At 38.2% G+C, this 26645-nt stretch overlaps 1 protein-coding gene across 2 annotated transcripts in view; it reads left to right on the forward strand.

Annotated features, from left to right (window-relative positions):
* Positions 1-26645, forward strand: part of EXOC4 (exocyst complex component 4) — an 818776-nt gene that overhangs the window by 123420 nt on the left and 668711 nt on the right. The window lies entirely within an intron of this gene.

The following is a 26645-nucleotide window of genomic DNA, read 5'->3' on the forward strand; positions in this document are numbered from 1 at the left end:
TTACAAAGGGTGTCATCTTGATTCAGAGTAACAGTTTAGAATAACAACAACAACAGCAACAACAAGCCACCTAAAACATTACCTTGAGAGTCATAAACAGGGTGAGAAAGTAATGCTTGCATTTGAATGTGATGTTGCTGATGGCATTAACTTCTACCATCTTCAAAATACTTTTTAACAGGCTGTGTGCAGTAGCTCATGCCTGTAATCCCAGTACTTTGGGAGGCCAAGGCAGGCGGATCACCTGAGGTCAGGAGTCTGAGACCAGCCTGGCCAACATGGTGAAACCTTGTCTCTACTAAAAATACAAAGATTAGCTGGGTGTGATGGCGGGCACCTGTAATCCCAGTTACTCAGGAGGGTGAGGAAGGAGAATCGCTTGAACTTGGGAGGCAGAGGTTGCAGTGAGCCATTGTACCAGTGCACTCCAGCCTGGGAAACAGAGTGAGACTCCATCTAAACAAAAAAAAAACCTTTTAACAGATTTCTTTTTTTTTTTTTTTTTGGCAGACTTTAAAAACAGAAGCATATTCTCAATATGTATAGTATCTGTCTTTCTGTTGTAGTATACTTCACTGGAATTAGTCATATATTAAAGTAAAAAATATTAAAATGTTCTTACATGTATGTAGCTTAATTTTGTTGACTATTTCCTTAGAGTCAACTTGTGCATATATTGGGTTACATGACAGAACAAGAGCTTATTTTGAGAGATGAGAATAGATCTGTGAAGTATAAATGTATCACTTTGCTTGATTGGTTGAAGATTAGAGGAATGATATTACTCTCTGGTATGATGCTGCTGAAATGATATTTAGAAATTGTATTATATATTTTCTCCATGTGTGAGCAAAATATATTTGATTTGGCCAGATGGAAATTAGAAATATAATTAAGAGTTAGCTGAAGCAAGTTTGACATAACTAAATAGAAGTAACTTTGTTAGATAGTATCTGCTAATATGAAAAAAATTAAGTATATGTAGGGAATTGGAAAACGTAACTGTGTAAGAATGAAATTACTTCCATGGCAAATAGGAGTCTTTGCAGAAAAAAGTAAATCATGAATGTAAATTATAGTCATTTTTTCGAATGTAGGCATGTTCTTGGTGGATTGCATGATTCCTGGTTTCTCATTCATTAGACAACTTTTGGTACAGTGTATATGCTTTACTGGTGGTTCAGTAGAAATAATATTGGTTGAAACTATATTCTCTAAGTTCTTTTTACTGCTTTGTCAATTACCATGCCTGTACTAGGTACTTGGTGAATATTTGTGTATTGAATAAAGTATCTTTCTGGGTTGGAGACTGGTTATTTAACATTTTGCATCTTGATTTACTCATCCGTCCTATGTAAATAATGTGTGCCTTTCATGTCCCTGTTTAAGTATGAAATAAGATAATAGATTTTAAAGCTAGATTAGAAATAATTAGAATTAAGGACTTCTGTTTTTCTTCTTGATGAAGTTGCCTTTTGCTGTAAGCAACTTAGGTAGTCAGCACAGTCAACTGAGAAAAAAGAACACACTAGGTGAGCTCTGCCTTCATCCCTGCATCTTCTTCGTGAATACTTTCCAGACTCTTAGCCTGTTGGTCAGATATGAAGCTGTGTACACCACAAGGCTTGGCAGAAAACAGCTACTGTGGGACTGTGAGCTGAATGAAGATTTTAGAAGTTGGAAGCTTCTCAGCAGTGTTGGAGCTCAGACCAGCCAGTGTGGGGAGAGCTTGCTGAACATACTGTGCTTTCAGCGGTGACCTCAGAAAGGTCACACCTTATGAGTAGGGCCATTCTAGGAGTAGAAGACAGGCTACTATAGATCTCATACAACAAAGCCCCAAACCAAGCCTCTATTTCAGCATCTTGATCCACCTGTAGATTTATTGTCTGATAGAAGAAAACTCTCTCTAAAGTAAGACAACATAATTCAGTTTCTCAATAACAAAGCACCCGCAATGTCTGGCATAGAATTATTATGCTTGTTAAAAAGCAGGAAAATGTGACTCTTAACCAGAATGAAAAAGTTGATAGAAATAAATATCTAAAATGAAAAACCCACCAGGAGTGGCTCATGCCTGTAATCTCAGCACTTTGGGAGGCCAAGGTAGGTGGATCATTTGAGGTCAGGAGTTCAAGACCAGCCTGGCCAACATGGGGAAACCCTGTCTCTACTAAAAATACAAAAAAATTAGCCAGGCGTGGTGGCAGGCGCCTGTAATCCCAGCTACTCAGGAAACTGAGGCAGGAGAATTGGTTGAACCCAGGAGGTGGAGGTTGCAGTGAGCCGAGATTGTGCCTCTGCACTCCAGCCTGGGTGACAGTGTGAGACTCAATCTCAAATAAATAAATAAATAAATAATAAAATGAAAAATTCACCAGATGGATTTAGCTGAGATAGCATACTGTAGAAGAAAGGATCAGTGAATTTGAAGTTAGATCAATGTAAACCATCCAAATCAAAGCACAGAGAAAAAAATAGACAAAAGAAAAATGAACAAAGCTATAATATCTTCAAGGATATTATGCAGCTTAACAATTATGTGGTTTACAGGTACAGAAGGAGAGAGGACAGAGAGATTGGGGTAGAAAAATATTAGGGGAAATAATGACTGAAAAGTTTTGAAATTTGTTGAGAAACATAAACGCACAGATGCAAGAAACTAACAAATCCCAAGCAAGATAAACACAAAGAAAATCAACATACATATGCACATTATGAAAACCAAAGAAAAAAATCTTAAAAATAGCCAGAGGAAGAAAAACATATTGCCTACAAGCAAACAGTGATAAAAATTATCAGTGACATCTCATCAGAAACAATGCAAGCCAGAAGTCAATGTATGTCATTCCAAAAGTGTTGAAAAGAAACAAAAATTGTCAATCTAGGATTTTGTATTACCAAAAATATTCTTTAAAATGAAGCTGAAATAGAGACATTTTCAAATGAACTAAAACTTAAAGAATTTGTCACCACTAGACTTACACTTAAATAAACGTTATAGAAAGTTTTTCGGCCAGGCGCGGTGGCTCTCGCCTATAATCTCAGCACTTTGTGAGGCCGAGGCAGGTGGATCACGAGGTCAGGAGTCCAAGAACAGCCTGGCCAAGATGGTGAAACCCTGTCTCTACTAAAAATACAAAAAAATTATCCGGGTGTGGTGGCTGGCACCTGTAATCCCAGCTACTCCGGAAGCTGAGGCAGAGAATTGCTTGAACCCGGGAGGCAGACGTTGCAGTGAGCCGCGATCGCGCCGCTGCACTCCAGCCTGGGCGGCGGGGCGAGACTCCATCTCAAAAAAAAAAAAAAAAATTTTTTTTCAAGCTGAAGGAAAATAATACCAGGTGGTAACTTAGATCTACAAAAAAAAGTAAATAGGGCCAGAAATGGCGAATATGTGGACAAAAAAATAAAATGCTTCCCCCCTCCGCATTTCTTGATTTATTTTTATTTAAAGAATTTTTAAAATTTCTGTCTAAGTCAAAAACAATCATGGTATATGTGGGTTTTATAATATATTTTGGAAGGCAGTATATGACAATAATTACACAAAAGATGGGAGTAAATGATACCATGCTGTTGTGAATTTCTTATATAATACATGAAGTGGTATAATGTTTAGGGTAGCCTATGATAAGTTCAGGATGCCTATTTCAATTCCTGGAGCAAACATTAAAATTCTGAGATAGATACATAGCTAAGAAGCCAGTAGAGGGGATAAAATTGAACAGTGAATATATTTTTGATTAATTCAGAGGAAAGGAAAGAAGGAAAAAGAACAAGGAAGAAAGAAACAATAAAAAAGCAAAGAGGATGAATAGAACCCAAAAGCAAGGTGATAGACTTAGCACCAATCATATCAATAATTACATTAGATATAAATTGACAAGATACTCCAGTTGAAAGAGATCATACTGGATTTAAAAAAAACCAAGACTCAACCATGCTATTTCAAGAGATGCATTTTATGATATTTTATTACTTTAAAAAATTTTAAATAATTTTAAAATTGTAGAAAAGTTGTGAGAATAAGAATAGTACAAAGAGCCATATACCTCTTTATTTAGATTCAGCTGTTCTTAACATTTTACCACTTTTTTCCTGTTTTCTCTGTGTATATATGGACACACACATGCATTTCTCTTTGAAAGATTGACAGCAAGGTATATACTCGACTGTCTATATTCTTGTGTTGTCAACGGACCCAGTAATGTTCTATACAGCAGTATTTTTGCCCCTCCAGTAGAGAAACCAGTTTAGGATCAGGTATTTCATTTAGTTGTCTTTAAACTTGAATATTTATAGTCTTTTTTTTTTCTCTTTTATGATAGTGGTACTTTTGAAAAATATGTATCTCTCCCCTTTTAATGCAAGTTTGTCATTTTGGGTTTAAAAGATACACTTTAAACATAAGATTAAACATATAAGAATAGAAAGAGATATACCATGAAATACTAATAAAAATAGCTAGTATTACACAAATACATCAGACATTATGAGAATATATAAATGTAATTATTTGTATTATAGTACTTAGACATTTAGAACTTGAATACATCAAGGCCTAGAAAGTATGTTATGGATTATGTAATTTTGCTTATGGCAAGGTCATAAAATAGTTTCTGAATAACTTTTTATGACCCCCCCATCTTTGGCTTTTACTTATGTTCTAAACTGAAAACAATTATTAAATCTGTTAGAATCCTATTTAGAATACTACCATGAGGAATTAGCTGTGATTATGAACAAAGTAAGATATCATGTCTTCCCTAACACTGCTTACTTTGTAATTGTCAGATGTATATAATTCCTGTACAACTGAAAACGAAACCCATTATTTCATGATAAAAATGATTGTGATGAACTAAGCAACTTTAAATTCCGTCAGAAATTAACAGGTGAAATTTACAGATTAAAAATAGGTATTTCTGTTTTATTAAATGAGTTATACGTTTCATACATATAGTTTAAAATGAGTGGTTTGGAGATTCTAAGTTATGGAATGAGGTAGTTGTTTATTTAAACAGCTTTATTGAAATATAATTTACATGCTCTAAAGTTTACCTATTTAAAGTATAGAGTTCAGTGGTTTTGTAGTATGTTTATGGAGTTGTACAACCATCACAATCATATCATTTTAGAACATTTTCATCTATGCCAAAATAAATCTTGTATCTATTAGCAGTCACTCCTCATATCCCACTTACCTCTAGGCCTAGCCTGGGGGTACTGATCTACTTTTTGGAAATGACTTATTTTTATCGTGGATCCATGATCTTTATTTTGTTATTTTTCTAAAATACGGATCCTTGGAAATTTTATAGTTTAAGAGAAGGTAGACAAGATGAATTTAAGACACTAAAAGAGGTATCAATTATGTGTTATATCTGTCAGAAACTTGTCTCCAAATTAATTATGCACTTGGCAGTGCTGTTGCTATTCCACGTTAATGCATACATGTACCAATGGCATAAGCTATTTGACAGAGAAGGAACATAGAACTGAAACTGTTCTAGTGAAAGGTGAGAGGTCTGACATAGAAATAACATTTCATTTCATGTATTTTGTTTAATTGCTCTGAGGCCAAGATATGGCAGTGTTCTTTGCATTTTTGCTTGCTTTCTGTTTCCCCATTTTTCTTCTCCTCTTTAACTATCTACTTTTCTGCCCTTTTTTCTTAAGCATGTTGTGGAAGAATGGCCTTAGTCATGACTTGAGTTAATCTGTTGTTGATTGTTTCTTAACTGTCTATTCTACTCATCTTTATTATTGTTCTATACATTTGAGCACAGAGCATTTTTGAATAAGAGGTTCATATAAATATTTTAAATGGTAATTGCTATGCAATTGAAATTGTTATATAATTTTTAAATTATTTTTAGGTTTCCATGTTTTCTAGTTCTCTCAGAATTCTTTCAGGTTATACAGTACTGAGTAATATTAGGCTATATACCTATCAATAAACTGGATGGCCAATGGCACAGACACACAGATGGACTAATGCTGCTGAATGTAAGAAGAGTAGTAGATGTAATATGTAATGTTATTATTCTGAGACATGTTGAATGGCCCAAGAAAGGCTTTGGAGATTGATGATGAGTTGATCCTTGGAGGATTGGTAGAGGTAGAGGAGATGGGAAATGACACTTCAGGTAGGTGGAAAGGCTAATGAGATAATATTTGCAAGCGGCAAAAAAGGAATGAATAGACAAGGATATTCAGGGATAGGTAAGAAGAAGAGTGTAGCATAACTGAAGGTTTACTTTGTGGATCTGACTATAAGCTTGGTTAGGTAGATTTGGGTGCAGGTTGTGAAAAGCTGTTAGGGTTATCTAAGTGGTTTGTGATTTATCTTTAGAGTAATAGTTTCTGAACCTGGTTACACATTTGACTTATCTAGGGGTTGATTCTTAGCTCCATCCTACACCCTATGAATGACAGTTGCTGTGGATAAGGACTACATTCTGTTTTTTAGCACCTAAGGTGATTCTGATATATTTGTTTAGGATCTTGTATTTGGAAGTCATTGTGTTGGGTAAGTGATTCTCAATGTATATCTCTTGGACCATCATCAGCATTATATGGGAACATATTAAAAAATGCAAATTTTATCCCCACCTTTGATTGACTGAAACAAGAACTCTGGGGGCGGGACTTTCAGGTGATCCTTAGGCACACTCAAGTTTGAGGACCTTTGCTGTAGGTAATATGGGACCTTTGGAGATTTGTATTGGAATGTGATGAGATGAAGGAAGATTAGTGTAGTAGTAACGAAAAGGACTGAGTGAAAAGGACTGAGTAGAGAGGGTGGAGACTAAGGCAGGCAAACTATTTTGTAGGCCATGGAGAGTCTATGCATAAATTACTTGAGGTATTGTTTAATAGTGAAGTAAACAAGACAGGCTTTGGTGTATGGTCAAGGAATACAAAGAAGGGAGAAGATTTCTAAACCTTTTCAGAGTCTTTTAGAAAATCTGTAAGATGATATGGTCCATCTGCCGGCCTAGTTTCCAATATGACAGATATTTTAATGATGGTTTAGTGTTATATTATTGTGATCAACTATGTGCTGAGTACTGGGGAACAGAAAAAAATACATTGAACGCAGGAGAGCCCTGGCTAGGAAATATTTAATGTTCACTTATATGGAGGGTTTAGGACGAAAATTTTTGGTTAAGTTTCTATGTACAGTTTTACACATGGGGCTGATTTAGTTTTCATATACTTGTTGGAGGAATGTTCTTTAGGTTAGAAATCATTCCTGGAGAACAAAATAATTGAACAGAATACTAGAAGCCTTTAGTTAAGTATGTAACAGCATGAATGAAGGTGATGGGATATTATGATGAATAGAGTTATAAGTGTTTAGAGTTCAAATTTCTGCATTTCTTTGAATGGAAAACATTTCCTGCTGAAAAGTTGAAATGTTCCTTATATATTAAATTCTTTGTATAGTAAGTTAGTTCTTGGAGGAGAGAATAATTTTTGATCTTTTAATGACTTCAACAGTTTTTTCCCACTGGAACTTGGGCTTCCCCTAGCAGCCAGAACCCATCCTTTAGTTGGAAGGCTCATTTGTCTCAGTGTGTTTGTCTGAAGACAGACAGTGAGGAGACAAGGCTATAGCTGCGATAGTAACGGGGTGTCATAGTTTTTCCCTGGTGTCAGCCCTGTGACCACACACCATTGCACTCCTTTTTCAGTTTTACACTCTTTTTGAAACTGTGATAATAGAAATACATGTTTTTGCCCTTTTGAGCAGCAGCAGCACCTTCTAAAATGACACCTGCTTGGTGATAAGTGTGTCATATTGTTGGCTGTGTGTTTTTTTTCCTTTTGCTTTTATTTTTTATTATACTTTAAGTTCTAGGATACATGTGCACAACGTGCAAGTTTGTTACATATGTATACATGTGCCATGTTGATGTGCTGCACCCATTAACTTGTCATTTACATTAGGTATATCTCCTAATGCTATCCCTCTCCCGTCCCCCCAGCCACAACAGGCCCCAGTGTGTGATGTTCCCCTTCCTGTGTCCAAGTGTTCTCATTTTTCAGTTCTCGCCTATGAGTGAGAACATGTGGTGTTTGGTTTTTTGTCCTTGCGATAGTTTGCTGAGAATGATGGTTTCCACCTTCATCCATGTCCCTACAAAGGCCATGAACTCATCCTTTTTTATGGCTGCATAGTATTCCTGGGTGTATATGTGCCATATTTTCTTAATCCAGTCTAGCATTGATGGACATTTGGGTTGGTTCGAAGTCTTTGCTATTGTGAATAGTGCCGCAGTAAACTTATGTGTGCATGTGTCTTTATAGCAGCATGATTTATAATCCTTTGGGTATATCCCCAGTAATGGGATGGCTGGGTCAAATGGTATTTCTAGTTCTAGATCCTTGAGGAATCACCACACTGTCTTCCACAATGGTTGAACTAGTTTACAGTCCCACCAACAGTGTAAAAGTGTTCTTGTTTCTCCACATCTTCTCCAGCACCTATTGTTTCCTGACTTTTTAATGATCACCATTCTGACTGGTGTGAGATGGTGTATCATTGTGGTTTTGATTTGCATTTCTCTAATGGCCAGTGATGATGAGCATTTATTCATGTGTCTGTTGGCTGCATAAATGTCTTATTTTGTAAAGTGTCTGTTCATATCCTTTGCCAACTGTTTGATGGGGTTGTTTGATTTTTTCTTGTAAACTTGTTTAAGTTCTTTGTAGATTCTGGATATTAGCCCTTTGTCTGATGAGTAGATTGCAAAAATTTTCTCCCATTCTGTAGGTTGCCTGTTCACTCTGATGGTAGTTTCTTTTGCTGTGCAGAAGCTCTTCAGTTTAATTAGATCCCATTTGTCAATTTTGGCTTTTGTTGCCATTGCTTTTGGTATGTTGGACATGAAGTCCTTGCCCATGCCTATGTCTTGAATGGTATTGCCTAGGTTTTCTTCTAGGGTTTTTGTGGTTTTAGGTCTAACATTTAAGTCTTTAATCCATCTCAAATTAATTTTTGTATAAGGTGTAAGGAAGGGATCCAGTTTCAGTTTTCTACATATGGCCAGCCAGTTTTCCCAGCATCATTTATTAAATAGGGAATCTTTTCCCCATTTCTTGTTTTTGTCAGGTTTGTCCAAGATCAGATGGTGGTAAATGTGTGGTATTATTTCTGAGGGCTCTGTTCTGTTCCGTTGGTCTATATCTCTGTTTTGGTACCAGTGCCATACTGTTTTGGTTACTGTAACCTTGTTGTATAGTTTGAAGTCAGGTAGCATGATGCCTCCAGCTTCGTTGTTTTGGGTTAGGATTGACTTCACAATGCAGGCTCTTTTTTTGGTTCCATATGAACTTTAAAGTAGTTTTTTCCAGTTCTGTGAAGAAAGTCATTGGTAGCTTGATGGGGATGGCATTGAATCTATAAATTACCTTGGGCAGTATGGCCATTTTCACAATATTGATTCTTCCTATCCGTGGGCATGGAATGTTCTTCCATTTGTTTGTGTCCTCTTTTATTTCATTGAGCAGTGGTTTGTAGTTCTCCTTGAAGAGGTCCTTCACATTCCTTGTAAGTTGCATTCCTATGTATTTTATTCACTTTGAAATAATTGTGAATGGGAGTTCACTCATGACTTGGCTCTCTGTTTGTCTGTTACCGGTGTATAAGAATGCTTGTGATTTTTGTACATTGATTTTGTATCCTGAGACTTTGCTGAAGTTGCTTATCAGCTTAAGGAGATTTTGGGCTGAGATGATGGGGTTTTCTAAATATACAATCATGTCATCTGCAAACAGGGACAATTTGACTTCCTCTTTTCCTAATTGAATACCCTTTATTTCTTTCTCCTGCCTGATTGCCCTGGCCAGAACTTCCAACTCTTATGTTGAATAGGAGTAGTGAGAGAGCGCATCCCTGCCTTGTGCCAGTTTTCAAAGGGAATGCTTCCAGTTTTTGCCCATTCAGTATGATACAGGCTGTGGGTTTTTCATAAATAGCTCTTATTATTTTGAGATACGTCCCATCAATACCTATTTTATTGAGAATTTTTGGCACGTAGGGCTGTTGAATTTTGTCAAAGGCCTTTTCTGCATCTACTAAAATAATCATGTGGTTTTTGTCTTTGGTTCTGTTTATATGTTGGATTACATTTATTGATTTGCGTATGTTGAACCAGCTTTGCATCCCAGGGATGAAGCCCACTTGATTGTGGTGGATAAGCTTTTTGATGTGCTGCTGGATTCGGTTTGCCAGTATTTTATTGAGGATTTTTGAATCAATGTTCATCAGGGATATTGGTCTAAAATTCTCTTTTTTTGTTGTGTCTCTGCCAGGCTTTGGTATCAGGATGATGCTGGCCTCATAAAATGAGTTAGGGAGGATTCCCTCTTTTTCTATTGATTGGAATAGTTTCAGAAGGAATGGTACCAGCTCCTCCTTGTACCTCTGCTAGAATTTGGCTGTGAATCCGTCTGGTCCTGGACTTTTTTTTGGTTGGTAAGCTATTAATTATTGCCTCAATTTCAGAGCCTGTTATCGTTCTGTTCAGATATTCAACTTCTTCCTGGTTTAGTCTCGGGAGGGTGTGTGTGTCCTGGAGTTTATCCATTTCTTCTAGATTTTCTAGTTTATTTGCGTAGAGGTGTTTATCGTATTCTCTGATGGTAGTTTGTATTTCTGTGGGATTGGTGGTGATATTTCTTTTATCATTTTTTATTGTGTCTATTTGATTCTTCTCTTTTTCTTCTTTATCAGTCTGGCTAGCGGTCTATCAATTTTGTTGATCTTTAAAAAAAAACCAGCTCCTGGATTCATTGATTTTTTTTGAAGGGTTTTTTTGTGTCTCTATCTCCTCCAGTTCTGCTCTGATCTTGGTTATTTCTTGCCTTCTGCTAGCTTTTGAATTTGTTTGCTCTTGCTTCTCTAGTTCTTTTAATTGTGATGTTAGAGTGTCAATTTCAGATCTTTCCTGCTTTCTCTTGTGGGCATTTAGTGCTATAAATTTCCCTCTACACACTGCTTTAAATGTGTCCCAGAGATTCTGGTATGTTGTGTCTTTGTTCTCATTGGTTTCAAAGAACATCTTTATTTCTGCCTTCATTTCGTTATGTACCCAATAGTCATTCATGAGCAGATTGTTCAGTTTCCATGTCGTTGAATGGTTTTGAGTGAGTTTCTTAATCCTGAGTTCTAGTTTGATTGCAGTGTGGTCTGAGAGATAGTTTGTTATAATTTCTGTTCTTTTATATTTGCTGAGGAGTGCTTTACTTCCAACTATGTGGTCAATTTTGGAATAAGTGCGATGTGGTACTGAGAAGAATGTATATTCTGTTGCTTTGGGGTGGAGAGTTCTGTAGATGTCCATTAGGTCCACTTGGTGCAGAGCTGAGTTCAATTCCTGGATATCCTTGTTAACTTTCTGTCTCGTTGATATGTCTACCATTGACAGTGGGGTGTTAAAGTCTCCCATTATTTTTGTGTGGGAGTCTAAGTCTCTTTGTAGGTCTCTAAGGACTTGCTTTATGAATCTGGGTGCTCCTGTATTGAGTGCATATATATTTAGGATAGTTAACTCTTCTTGTTGAATTGAACCCTTTACCATTATGTAATGGCCTTCTTTGTCTCTTTCGATCTTTGATGGTTTAAAGTCTGTTTTATCAGAGACTCGGATTGCAACCCCTGCTTTTTTTTGTTTTCCACTTGCTTGGTAGATCTTCCTCCATCCCTTTATTTTGAGCCTATGTGTGTCTCTGCATGTGAGATGGGTCTACTGAATACAGCAAACTGATGGATCTTGACTCTTTATTCAGTTTGCTAGTCTGTGTCTTTTAATTGGAGCATTTAGTCCATTTACATTTAAGGTTAATATTGTTATGTGTGAACTTGATCCTGTCATGATATTAGCTGGTTATTTTGCTCGTTAGTTGATCCAGTTTCTTCCTAGCCTCGATGGTCTTTACATTTTGGCATGTTTTTGCAATGACTGGTACCGGTTGTTCCTTTCCATGTTTAGTGCTTCGTTCAGGATCTCTTGTAGGGCAGGCCTGGTGGTGACCAAATCTCTCAGCATTTGCTTGTCTGTAAAGGATTTTATTTCTCCTTCACTTATGAAACTTAGTTTGGCTGGATATGAAATTCTGGGTTGAAAATTCTTTTCTTTAAGAATGTTGAATATTGGCCCCCACTCTCTTTTGGCTTGTAGTGTTTCTTGCCAGAGATCTGCTGTTAGTCTGATGGGCTTCCCTTTGTGGGTAGCCCGATCTTTCTGTCTGGCTGCCCTTAACATTTTTTCCTTCATGTCAACTTTGGTGAATCTGACAATTATGTGTCTTGGAGTTGCTCTTCTCGCAGAGTATCTTTGTGGCGTTCTCTGTATTTCCTGAATTTGGATGTTGGTCTGCCTTGCTAGGTTGGGGATATTCTCCCGGATAATATCCTGCAGTGTTTTCCAACTTGGTTCTATTCTCCCCCTCACTTTCAGGTACACCAATCAGATGTAGATTTGGCCTTTTCACGTATTCCCATATTTCTTGGATGCTTTGTTTGTTTCTTTTTATTCTTTTTTCTCTAAACTTCTCTTCTCGCTTCATTTCATTCATTTCATCTTCAATCACTGATACTCTTTCTTCCAGTTGATCGAATCAGCTACTGAAGCTTGTGCATTAATCACGTCATTCTCGTGCCATGGTTTTCAGCTCCATCATGTCATTTAAGGACTTGCTTACACTGGTTATTCTAGTTATCCATTTGTCTGATCTGTTTTCAAGGTTTTTAGCTTCTTTGAGATGGGTTTGAACTTCCTCCTTTAGCTCAGAGAAGTTTGATGGTCTGAAGCCTTCTTCTCTCAGTTCATCCAAGTCATTCTCTGTCCAGCTTTGTTCCACTGCTGGCGAGGAGCTGCGTTCCTTTGGAGGGCGAGAGGTGCTCTGATTTTTAGTATTTTCAGCTTTTCTGCTCTGTTTTTTCCCCATCTTTGTGGTTTTATCTACCTTTGGTCTTTGATGATGGTGACGTAGAGATGGGGTTTTCGTGTGGATGTGCTTTCTGTTTGTTAGTTTTCCTTGTAAAGTCAGGACCCTCAACTGCAAGTCTGTTGGCGTGTGCTGGAGGTCCACTCCAGACCCTGTTTGCCTGGGTATCAGCAGCGGAGGCTGCATAATAGTGAATATTGCTGAACAGCAAATGTTGCTGTCTGATCTCTCCTCTAGAAGTTTCATCTCAGAGGTGTACTGTGCTGTGTGAGGTGTCAGTCTGTCCCTACTGGAGGGTGCCTCCTAGTTAGGCTACTCGGAGGTCAGGGACCCACTTGAGGAGGCAGTCTGTCCGTTCTCAGATCTCAAACTCCTTGCTGGGAGAACCACTACTCTCTTTAAAGCTGTCAGATGGGGACATTTAAGTTTGCAGAGGTTTCTGCTGTGTTTTGTTTGGCTGTGCCCTGCCCCCAGAGGTGGAGTCTACAGAGGCAGGCAGGCCTTCTTGAGCTGCGGTGTGCTCCACCCAGTTTGAGCTTCCTGGCCGCTTTGTTTACCTACTCAAGTCTAAGCAATGATGGACGCCCCTCCCCTAGCCTGGCTCCCTCCTTGCAATTCGATCTCAGACTGCTGTGCTAGCAATGAGCGAGGCTCTGTGGTCATGGGACCCTCTGAGCCATGCGTGGGATGTAATCTCCTGGTGTGCTGTTTGCTAAGACCCTTGGAAAAGTGCAGTATTAGGGTGGGAGTGACCCCATTTTCCAGATGCTGTCTGTCACAGCTTTGCTTGGCTGGGAAATTGAATTCCCTGACCCCTTGTGCTTCCCGGGTGAGGCAATGCCTCACCCTGCTTTGGCTCACGCTCAGTGTGCCGCACCCACTGTCCTGCACCCCCTGTCTGACAAGCCCCAGTGAGATGAACCCAGTACCTCAGATGGAAATGCAGAAATCACCCGTCTTCTGCATCCCTCATGCTGGGAGCTGTAGACTGGAGCTGTTGCTATTCGGCCTTCTTGGAACTGCCCCTGGCTGTGTGTTTTCAAGTGTGTAAAAGACTGAGGTACACTAGAAACACAAAACATTTAGTCTTGTTGAATTCTGTATAGCAAAGGAAGAGGATCAGTTTCAACAAACCCATCCTCCAGATGTTTTGATTCTGTAAAAAATAATAATTTTTTTTTCACATCTCATTTCAAAACACAACTGTCTATTTAGCCATTGTTGACTTAAATGTGTAACCCCTTGGCGTGCTAAGCTGTGTCTACAGATGGGTACAGTGGGTTCTGATTATACGGTTTACCACTATTAGTGACACCTAGGACAAGTCACTTTACTTTTTTTAGTGCCTTGATTTCTTTTTCTGGAGATTAACGGAGACAGATTGTAAAATCATTTTACTTTTGTTCACTGCCATATAAATGTTTAAATAGTGATAAAATTAACCTCTTGCAGAGAAAGCTTGACATTTGCTGTCAGGTAAGAGAATCCACCAAATTATTAGCACTGATCCTTGACCTGGAGTGGATTTTCAAGGAGACACATGCAATTTCTATTTTGAATCCACGTCCGAAACTAGGTTGTTCTTAGGTTTTGTCAAATTTGATATTTTGGTTAGCTGAAGATTCTATACCAAAGTAAAACTAGCCTACTTTAGTTTTTCAGGCCAGAAAACATATGAGAACTTTCTTGCAGAAATAGTTTTTCTTTATTTCTAAGCCTGTAAAACTTTTTGATAACCTCTATTTTGGGTGGCATCATGAAGTCATGTTGTTGGCCAGGCCATTGAGTCTCCACAAAAGTGCTTGCTCCTAGAATGTTTCTTCTGTCTTGTCAATGGATAGTATGCTGCCAAGTGAACAGAATATAATTAACATTTGCAAGTTAAATTAAAAATCTTCTAAATTTGAGTTTGTTTCTATAGCACCAGGACTCTCCCTGTGTTGTTTTATGTTCACTACTAATTCTTCAAGCAGGAACTGATGAGCAGCCAGGGAGATTCCTCTGGCTTCTAGTACAGACGTAGCAGATGCCCACATCAGAGTGCTAGGGTGTCTAATGCCTAGTGAAGTGTGATGTCAATGTCGTAGACATCTTAATACACTGTGGCAAACTTTAGAAAATAGTAGCTTTGCTGGGGATACCCCAGAATAGGTTGATCTGGTAGGAAGGCTATTCTCCTTAAATTTTCACATACCCAGGATGGGCCTGCTCGGGCCTCATTACATCTTGGTCTAGAGAACACAAGTGTAGAAATGGCAGCTCTTCCTTCTCCCTCACTGCCTCCAAAGCTTATCTCTGTCTGGTTTTGTCTGCTATTTTAGAGGGTGAACTGTTAAAAGCCAAGTGTCCATCAGACTCATGCTGCTATTGCTCCTTTAAGTGTCCTCATCAAGATTTGGTGCACCTGGGCCAAGGCAAAAATGTTGCTAGGAACCAAGAGGCCATAATAAGTAGTGGTGATTAATAGCATGAAGTGAAATAGTATGATGTAGAAAGTATCATTCTGTGATTTGAGTGAAATTATAGCTACTGGCATGATCTTCACTGACATATTGCTCTTGCCTACTTGAGAAGGTTTTGGAGCAACAATAATTACATTTTCCTGAATTGGTCTTCTTTTTTTTTTTTAAGCGTATTTTTAAAAAAAACATATTCTGATTGTGGAAGCAATGACTATGTCTGAATCCTTGCGTATAGCGATAGGTCTTCTGATTTTTTTTTTTTTTTTTTTGTATAGCAAATTCTTCAGAAACTTGGTGGTTTAAGACATCAACCATTTTATTTCTCATAGTTTTGTGAGTCAGGAATTCATGAAGGCTCCGATGCACAGTGCTTCTGCTTGACATGGCATTGGCTGAGAACATTCACTTGGCTGCGCATCTGCATCATGGACCAGTTAGGAGGTCCAGAAAGACTTTATTATGTATCTGGCACCATCATTTTTCTCCACGTGGCTTCTGTTTCACCACATGACCTTGCAGCAGGGTTGTCTCAGGGTGGTTGGACTTCATACATGATGGCTACCTTTAACTAGAGAGCATTCTAAAGGGGGAAGGCTGCAGGTCTTTTAAAGCCTGGCCTTGGGCATTACTTGGTATCATGTCTACCGTGTTCTTTTGGTCAATTGGGTAGCTCAGATTTAAGTGGAGGGAAAATAGAATTTATTTAATGTGAAGAGTGGCAAGGAATTTGAAGCTATTTTTTTTCTACCACTTCGCTGTGGACTTTGTAAGTTTGCCTTTGTAGACCCACCAGTCGGACACTGGCATGAGGTTATTGTCTTTGGGTTTGTATCACAAGATAGAGGCCAGTATTTCATTGTCTACTGCTCTTAATTTGTTAGAGAATATTTAAATGATTACCAGATTCAGCAACATTTCACCAGTTTGATCATATTAAAGACCATTCAAGATACATTTAGGAAAATACAAGTCTTTCACAGAACTCCTTTGTTCAAGTGAGTTAATTCTTATAGTAGTTACACTTTGTCACTTTACACTCAAGCACTGAAATGATTTTTTATATGTTATTAATCCTTTTGATCTTTCTGTTGTTACAATGTGTCATATTGTGCCCCATTTTAGAGGTGGAGAAACTGTGATGGGTTTTAAATCATGTTTTTTAGCACCGAAGAGTCAAATATGGAGTCAGCTTGCCCTAGCTTTCTTTTACAATGTTTAAGTCATTGATTTAAAAGCCTACTTTGGCTTATACTTTGGCATCTTGACATTTTACTTAAGAGAATTCGTGATAACTCTTTCAGCTGATTCATTTAGTTAAAATGATTTCAGTTCACATATTTTTAAAATCAAGGCTTTGTGTTGAGGAATTTGTCCAACCAAGGATTTTACTGTTTGTATATATACAAGTGTGTTTACCACTATACATGTATACATGTATTCATGTATGATTGTTTTCCAATTGTGAAGATTCAGGATTTCAAGTTTATTTTTTTTTTACATTGACAGATAAAATTGTACATAATTACTCTGTGGATTTCAAGTTTAAAAGAATAACCATCTCTGCATAGAGATTTGTCTTTTCCTGTTTTAAAATACCAAAGATTTTGATAAAGGCACTGAGATTGGTTTAAGCCTTTGCATTACCCTATACAGTCAAGAAAGGTAAGGCTATGTCTGTTTTGTTTTTGGCAGTGGCTTCAGATTAGATCAACTGAACATTCTGAACATTTTGCTATTCCAGTGGTCACTGGGCCTTCCCCCATTCCTCTCCAGAGCCAATGGTAACTGTCTGTAATAGCTGTGACTTCCTCTGTCCCTCTTTTTAGAATGTGTTGTTTTCTCTCGTATATCTTGCTTTTATGAAGTGGCTGTCAGCAGGGAGCACAAAGAGGCTCTGGCAGTTGCTGTTCCTTTGAGAGCGTACTTCTTTTGCCTGTTTGTCACTCCAGTGAGGACTGCATTCTGGTAGTGAAGGGAGCAGTCCTTCACCACTTTAGTTTGTGCTGCTTATACTCTTGTTCAGGGTTGAAGGCTGGAATATAGAATGGAGGGATATTACTGACATGTGTACCATAATATGTATGCAAAGCTTTATTTAAAAATTGAGTGGAAGTGATATTGTAGGATATTGATATTTTATGCCCTTGACTTTAAACCCTCTGTGGTAAAAGGTGACGTAGAACCTGTTATTGCACCATTTCTTCTAATCTTGGCCTGTAAGATCTCCATTAGTTGGAATTCTGCAAATGAAAGACATAATGAGAGAAGAGTTTTTGTGTGTGTGTGTGTCTTTGCTGTACTGGGCAAGACCCAGTTGTTCTGGTAAAGAGGGTGTCAAGAAACAGCAGTGCAGAAGTCACACAGTGCACTATAATGTATTGAACTCCATTATTTGGTCTATTTTAAATGTATGTATAATCTGGTCGATGACGTCTTCTGGATTCTGTTATCCTAGTCATGGTCAGTCTCAGTTTTGGTATCTTTACTATCTTAAAGCAGCAAATCTCTGTGGGGATGCACAATCAGAATGGCCTGTGGACCCCACATCTCTAGAGCATGCTTCAGTAGGATTCTAACTGATTCTAACGCACACTCCTGGTTAAGAGGCAGGATTAGTAAGTGATACAGGATTGGTCATATTAAAATCAAATCCATTAAAGTCTTAAGGGGTTGAAGAGGTTTACAGAGGCAAATTTTGATTCGTTTTGAAAGATATGTCACGTTTAGGAGAGTGTTTGTGTTCTGCAGCATATAGCAAACGAAGATAGAATTATGAAACTTCATAAATATGGGAACGTGCTTTAATGTACATTACTATAAAGGGAAAAGAAAAACTAGACATCTGTGCTCTAACTGATCTCCATTTACAGATTTTGGTCAGTTTTATTTAGAGTAGCAGCCCAAAGTTGGCAAACATAGATAATTCCTATTTCTGACTTGAACAGTTGAGAATGTTGACAAATGCATTACTTCATCCAATAATTTTTTGGACTGGAAACAATTATATCATCATGTTAATTGTCTGTTATTAAGAAGGGGGTTTTCTAGGTTCTCCCCCCACCTCCATTTATTACTTGTATAAATTTTTAAGGCTTATATTGATGAGATTTTTATGGAATGGAAGGGAGAACATTTTTCCTTTTTAACAAGTAAATGTAAAAGGAATTTAGGAAATTATTTTAATCTTGCTTGGAGCTAAGACAAAACACAAAACAAAAACACAGCAGAACAGTTTATGGTCCCATGGACAAATGGTCAGTCTGAACACAAGTGCTAGAGAAGACCTTGGGAGGCTGAGGTCAGAGTGGGTTAAAGTAGTTGAGTTCATGGGCAAAGGAGGACTTGGCATGTTTTCACACAGTTAAGTATAAATGCATAATGTGAATAGCACTATACAGAGCTGGGGAGGATGAGTTTTGGGGGGTTTGTTTGTTTTCTTAGAACATGTTACCAAAAAAAAAAAAAAGATTGAATACTTTTGGGTGATAGAGAGACCTTTGAAGAAGAGGTTGGGTGGCTTGGACTTTGCCTTTTAAGCCATGGGCTGCAATTATAGTTTTGTTTTGTTATTACTATGGAAAATTTCAAACATGTTCAGAAATTGAACCAGTAGAATGGTTTCCCATATTCATTATCCAGTTTGATCAGTTTCAGCATTATCAATTTATGTGATATTGTTTTCTACCCCTCCCTGTTTCCCTCTCCTTTATTATTTTGAAACAATCCTAGAAATTATACTGTTTTATCTATATTTTAATATGTATCTCTAAAAAATAAGAACTCTTCTTTTTAAAATTATACCTAAAAATTGGCCGGGTGTGTTGGCTCACATCTGTAATCCCAGCACTTTGGGAGGCCGGGGTGGGCAGATCACTTGAGGTCAGGATTTTGAGACCTTCCTGGCCAACGTGGTGAAACCCTGTTTTTACTAAAAACACAAAAATTACCCAGGAGTGGTGGCCTGGAGTCCCAGCTACTTGGGAGGTTGAGGCAGGAGAATCGCTTCAACCCAGGAGGTGGAGGCTGCAGCGAGCCGATATTGTGCCACTGCACTCCAGCATGGGTGACAGAGTGAGACTCTGTCTCAAAAATAACATAAAATAGTACCTAAAGACATAATTTCTTTATCATCAAATATCCAGTCAGTGTTCACATTTCCAGTTGTCTCAAATATTATAATTATGTTTTTTTACATTTTGTTTGAATCAGGATCCAAATAAGGTTTAAATATTGCAATTTGATTAAGTTTCTTAAGATTCTTTTAATCTGTAAGTTCCTGCTCCATCTGTCATTTTATCTGTCATTTTATTTTTATCCCTTGAAATTTATTTATTGAAGAAACTATATCATTTGGTTTGTAAAATTTTCCACAGCATGGCTGGCTTTGGCTGATTGCTAGCGTCATTTGCTATTTATTTTTGTCCTGTAACTTGGATCTAGAGCCTTGATCAGATTTAAGTTGATTTGTGGTAACATGATTACTTCATAGGTATTATGCTTTTTTGGATAGAGAAGTAAACTAGTGAAAGTAATGTTTTTAGGATGGTTTGTCTGGCAGCAGTGTGCAAAATGAATTGGTAAAGGAGGAAATAGATTCCAATTAGAAGGCAGGTTCAATCAATGCAGGAGGGAAAGGCTACAGTAAGGCAGCAGCAGGGAAAAGATAGGCAATAGAGATGAGAGAGATTTTGAAAGAAGAAGGAATTTTCAAAACCTTTTAGGTTTAACTACAAGAAATGGAGAGTTGGCTGGGCGTGGTGGCTCACGCCTATAATCCCAGAACGTTGGAAGGCCAAGGCGCCGGGTGGATCACCTGAGGTCAGGAGTTTGAGACCTGCCTGGCCAACATGGTGAAACCCTGTCTCTACTAAAAATACAAAAAAAAAAAAAAAAAAAAAAAAAAAAAACTAGCCGGGTGTGGTGGCGGGTGCCTGTAATCCCAGCTGCTTGGGAGACTGAGGCAGGAGATTCACTTGAACCCAGAAGGCGGAGCTTGCAGTGAGCTGAGATTGCACCATTGCACTCCAGTCTGGGCAAAAAAAAAAAAAAAAAAATGGAGAGTTATAAGTCAGGTTGAAGTTGTGAACCTGAGTGATTGGGAAATAGGGTCAGGAAGATGGTGCTTTGTGCATGTTGAATTGAAGGTCTGAGTATTGGTAGACTATCCTTGCAGAATTGTGTTACAGGAAGTGTATTAGTCTGTTTTCACACTGCTGATAAAGACATACCCCAAACTGGGCAATTTACAAAGGAAAGAGGTTTAATTGGAATCACAGTTCCATGTGGCTGGGAAGCTTCACAATCATGGTGGAAGGCAAGGAGGAGTAAGTCACATCTTACATGGATGGCAGCAGGAAAAAAAAAAAAAAAAAAAAAAAGCTTGTGCAGGGAAACTCCCATTTTTATTTTTTATTATTTATTTATTTATTTTTTATGATTTTACTTTATGTTCTAGGGTACATGTGCACAACATGCAGATTTGTTACATATGTGTGCATGTGCCATGTTGGTGTGCTACACCTGTTAACTCGTCGTTTACATTAGGTGTTTCTCCTAATGCTATCCCTTCCGCCCTCCCCTAACCCGCCAGGCAGGTCTTGGTGTTTGATGTTCCCCACCCTGTGTCCATGTGTTCTCGTTGTTCAATTCCCACCTGTGCGTGAGAACATATGGTGTTTGGTTTTCTGTCCTTGTGATAGTTTGCTCAGAATGATGGTTTCCACCTTCATCCATGACCCTATAAAGGCCATGAACTCATCCTTTTTCATGGCTGCATAGTATTCCATGGTGTATATATGCCACATTTTCTTAATCCAGTCTATCATTGATGGACATCTGGGCTGGTTTCAAGTCTTTGCTATTGTGAATAGTCCCACAATAAACATACGTGTGCATGTGTCTTTACAGCATCATGATTTATAATCCTTTGGGTGTATACCCAGTAATGGGATGACTGGGTCAAATGGTATTTCTAGTTCTAGATCCTTGAGGAATCACCACACTGTCCTCATGGTTGAACTAGTTTACAGTCCCACCCACAGTGTAAAAGCATCCCTACTTCTCCACATCTTCTCCAGCACCTGTTGTTTCCTTACTTTTTAATGATCATCATTCTACCTGATGTGAAATGGTATCTTATTGTGGTTTTGATTTGCATTTCTCTGGTGGCGAGTGATGATGAACATTTTTTCATGTGTCTGTTGGCTGCATAAATGTCTTCTTTATTGTAAAGTGTCTGTTCATATCCTTCACCCACTTTTTCATGGGGTTGTTTGATTTTTTCTTGTAAACTTGTTTGAGTTATTTATAGATTCTGGATATTAGCCCTTTGTCAGATGGGTAGATTGTAAAAATTTTCTCCCATTCTGTAGGTTGCCTGTTCACTCTGATGGTAGGGAAACTCCCATTTTTAAAACCATCAGATCTCATGAGACTTACCACTATCATGAGAACAGCACAGGAAAGACCCACTCCTATGATTTAGTCACCTCCTACTGGGTCCTTCCCACAACATGTGGGAATTCAAGATGAGATCTGGGTGGGGACACAGCCAAACCATATAAGGCAGCTAGATTGATCATGGGGGACTAGGGAAGAGGTAAGGGCAGGAGATAGAAATTTAGGGATTCTCTGTCTGCCTGGGAATAGCTGAAGTCATACAAATGGAACAGCTCAGAAACTTATGAGTGAAGTGAGAAGCACTTTCCTTAAGTAGTTCGTCAGCTTAATCAGCTCTCTGTAGTTGTCACAGCAAAATATTGCACGGTTTTTAGAGACTGGAGTTTCTCATGATGATGCCACATTTTGCGGTTCTTTGATTCTGTGGCTTTTCATCATTTATAGGTGATATGGTAGTAGATTTTTGAGCAGGATCCAGCTGCTGTTCACGTCAGGAGTGTTGACTTTCTGAAGCTGGTGATTCCATTGGGGATGTAGACACCTTGGGAGGAAATAAAAGCCAAGTCCATAAGAGAGCCTGGAAGGAGTGAAGAAGCAGAGCAAGCAGGACGAAGTGTGTGGGGCCAGCTGCAGGGAAAGACCTTGGAGTTGAAGGGATTTGATAGACTTGTGTTAGTCTCTTTCAGTTCCTTCGGAAGCCCAGCCTGACCTTATACATCATGAGAGAACCGGTTAGTGAAGGTGGGGCACCAAGAGTTCCCTTGTGTCCTCTCCTGCTGCTGTTTCTGTCTTATATCCCCTGAGACTACAGAGAATGTGGTTAATGGGAAACTACAAAACTTATATGTAATCATTTCAAAAGTCCTCCCTAGCTGAAAGGATTTTAAGAAAATGTGCTATTCGGAAATATCCCTTAACCTGTATAACAGCATCTTATTTACTCATCTGTGTTTTATGAATACTTTCCCTAGTTGCAGAAGGATGGCAAAATAAATGTTTGCTATCAAATCTATGCCTGTAATTCAGTGAGGCATTGAACACAGGTGATGTGCCCTTCTTCACAGGGGAATTGTGTTCAAAATCATTTTAATTTTTTATCCTTAGTAATATCATAAAGAAAATCTTTTATCAAAGGTGCAGATTATATTTTTCTGTAGTAGTTCTGGGCTTTCCAGAAACTTTTGTTGGTGTTGCCAAAGAGTTGTGTCCCATAAGTGAGTGGCACAAACCTTTTTTGACTAGCCACCTGAAAGTCTTGAAGGATCTTGAAAATATAAAGTAAAATACAAAGTGAGCACCACCACCGTCAACAAAATTCACTGCTTTGGATATGATTCCACAGGAAGATGACGGCTGTTGCCAATTCAACTACAGCAAATGACGAAAGCTCAGCACGAATTAGCCAGTCTCATTGGGGTGATAAACGACAGCACATTAAATATGTGTTAGCAACGTGATATGGCAGTGAAAAAAGCCAACACTATTTTTGGCTGTGCTGCACAAAACAGCATCTCATCACCAAGCTGGGGCTGATCATTCCTTTCTACCCAGTACTTGTGAGGCAGCATCTGGGATGCTGTCTTGAGTGTAGGACACGTGCATACTAGAAGGATAGACAAATGGGTAGGAGTCCCAAGCAGAGCATCTGCCGTGACTAAGGACTTTAGATGAGACAAGTTTTAGAAGTGGCATATTTAGGAATGAGCATAGAAGTAAAGAGACGTTAACCTTTTCAGAGATAGGATGATGTTGAGGAAATACATCATAGACTTCTCATAGTTGGCATTAGTTTAGTACAGTGCACTTTAGAGGAATTACCCAAATACTTTCACAGACAGCATATCAGCAAAAAGGGGCTCTAAAGCAAAATTAAGCAAAGACTTATTTATGGTCAACTGTGTTTTAATCAAGAGATTAACATTGGCAGTGCTTGCTATAATGTGAGAAGGAATAGAAAATAATAGATTACGTAAGTCAGGTGCTTTTGATTGGAAATTCAAATGCAAATGTTAAACCTGGGAACAATGGGAGTGAGACTTTATACTTACTTTCCACAATAGTATAGGCAAGCACAACAGAAAGAAATAATTTAAGAAAGAAATAATTTAAGAAATACAGAGTATAAACTGAATGTCAGGGAGCATTTCTGCAGTGACAACTATTGGACCATAGGATATTCCCCTAGGAAGATTGGGTTGAATTTCATTGGCCATTTGATCCTGACAGAACTGAATGTGTATCAGTAGGGAAATAGACTGAATATCCTTGTAGGCATTTTTCATTTCTGTCTTCTCTGATTCTGGGTCCTGTTGATGGTCTCTTCACCTGCTGTGATCAGGAAGAAATTTTATCTCTTGTTTTTCTACACCCAGGCACATTTTAGATGCTTTCCTGATTGACATAGGCTAAAAGTGGAGCTTCATTTCCCTGAGGCTGACCTGGCACCATCCCTCCTGGTGTTGTAGAATTTCTCCTTTCTATTTGGGAGGCAGTGTTAGGGTCCTTTACCTAAGGTGAATACATGTAATATAGAATGGAGCCATGTGTATGGGGTCAGTGTCTTCTTCAAATATATCTGATAACCCAACAGGGCTTCAAGCTGGCCTCTTTGGGTGCTTTGGGAGTGAATGATGGTTTTATTTCCCCCTCTTCCCCCAGGACTTTACTTTGAAGAAAAAGGATGTTTAGCAGAATAGGAGACCACAGACTTTTACTGTGTCCTGTAGAAATGTGAAAATTTCAGGTTCCTGGATGGGAAAGGGCTACTGGAGAAGAGCTTGACTCCTTATGGTGTGGCAGTGGTGTGTATGCCAGTCTTTGCCTGTAGTAGTATCACTGTATAATCAAAGAAGTAAACTGAAAATGCAAACTAAATTTCCGGTTCATTACAAATGGTCTGTATTTCCTTGTTATAAACTAGTCTGTTGGATAAGATTGTTAGATTGTTATCCAATCTTAAGTCTTTTGGATGAGATTGTTTTCTTAGCTTGGCATTCAAATACCTCTATAATTCGGATAAAGTCTCTGCTTTTCCAGGCTTAGCTTTACCACTTTTCTATAGAAATGCTGTAGTCCAGTTAAATCAGCCTTTCTTTCTGTCCTCTAAAAATGACTGTCCTTTCCTAAGGTAGTAGTTTTGTTTATTCCATACGTCTTTCCTACTGTCCTTGCCCTCATCTCTGAATACCTTCTCTGATATGCTCCAGTCCTCTGTCTTATCTATGAAGCATTCGTTGATCATTTCCCTTCAAGAACTCATTGCATTTCTTGTTTTTACTACTCATTTGACATATCTAACAGTTATATTTTTCTTCATCTCCCGAATCCACATCTTTCCTTTTTAATCAGATTAAAAAGGCTCTCTTGAGGACCATTTCTTACATGTCTTTAAATTTCTCACTGTGCTTTTGCCTTCGATTTTTAAATTCAATTTTCAACTAGTCTTTAAGCCTTTGGAGAGAAGGAACTATGGTTTATTTATCGTGCCTGTCTCCTGCCCTCCACTCACAGAGTTTGGCAGTATGCACTTATGTTTTGAGCAAATGAGTAGTAGATACTCTATACGTATCTATTGATTGATTGATTTAAGATTTGCTATAGACTGAATGTTTATGTCTCCCCCACCCCCATATTCATATGTTGAAAGCCAATCCCCAATGTGATGGTATTTGGAGATAGAGCCTTTGGGAAGTAATTAAGTCATGATAGCAGAGCCCTCATGAATGGAATTAGTGCCCTTATAAAAGAGGCCCCAGAGAGCTCCCTCGACAGTTCTGCCATGTGGGGTTACAGCAAGAATATGGCCATCTGTGAAACAGGACAGGGGTCCTCACTAGACATTAGATTTGCCGATGCCTTTATCTTGGACTTCCCAGCCTCTGGAAATGTGAGGAATAAATTTCTGTTGTTTATAAGCTACCCAGTCTGTGGCATTTTGTTGTAGTGGTTTGAACTAAGACAAAGTTGAATGTTAAATGCTTTGTAAATGTGATGAACTTTGTAGGTTTAAAAATCATGTAGCAGAGGACTCATAAAACTACGAAGGTTTGCTATATTCCCAGGAGACCAGTTCCTCCTGCTTTCTCTTAGACCGGCCTGCAATTAAATCATTCCTATATGAAGAGTTTCTGTTGGCCAGGCAGATTGTTAGCTCAGGTTTCTAGATATGAAATGATGTCATGAAATAAGGGGCATGAAATATTGTTGGCAAGATAAACCATTAATAATTGGAACTGTCATAGTATACTATTATATAGCCAATGCTCATGCATAGATAGTATCATTTTTATCATGGGCAAGACAATAATAGATTTGGAAGAATGGTGAAAAATCTGATAATAGGTTAAGTGAAATTAAACTATACAAACTTGTCCTTTATTCTTTGAAAACAATTTAAATTTTTTATTTTTCATTTTAATTTTCTTATTCGTATTTAAAAAATTTTCCTTCATATCTTGCTATAAGTGAAATGTACTTGCTGCAAATTAAATCCACTTCTTTCAGTGATAGCTTTGGTTTGTAATTACCTTCTTTAACTGTTAAGTCTGTCTTTAGAATCATCAGAGCTTCTATTATGTAATTCTTTGGAGTAAACCCTAGTTAATCAGAGCATGCATTTCACTGGAGGGGCAGCTTCCAGTGAGTGATATGAAGGTGTTTCCTCTGAGAAATGGAAACAGTTATGAAGTGTTTTGTGATCCTCTGGGAGTTGAGGTGCTATAGAAATATAAGGCTTTTATTACAACTCCTGACCTACTATACAGAACCATGCTAACATCATTGATGATTCTTTTGCATAACCAAAGAATTAAACATAAAAGT

The sequence above is a fragment of the Chlorocebus sabaeus genome, chromosome 21 (genome assembly GCF_047675955.1).
Source record: "Chlorocebus sabaeus isolate Y175 chromosome 21, mChlSab1.0.hap1, whole genome shotgun sequence".
Taxonomy (NCBI): Eukaryota; Metazoa; Chordata; class Mammalia; order Primates; family Cercopithecidae; genus Chlorocebus; species Chlorocebus sabaeus.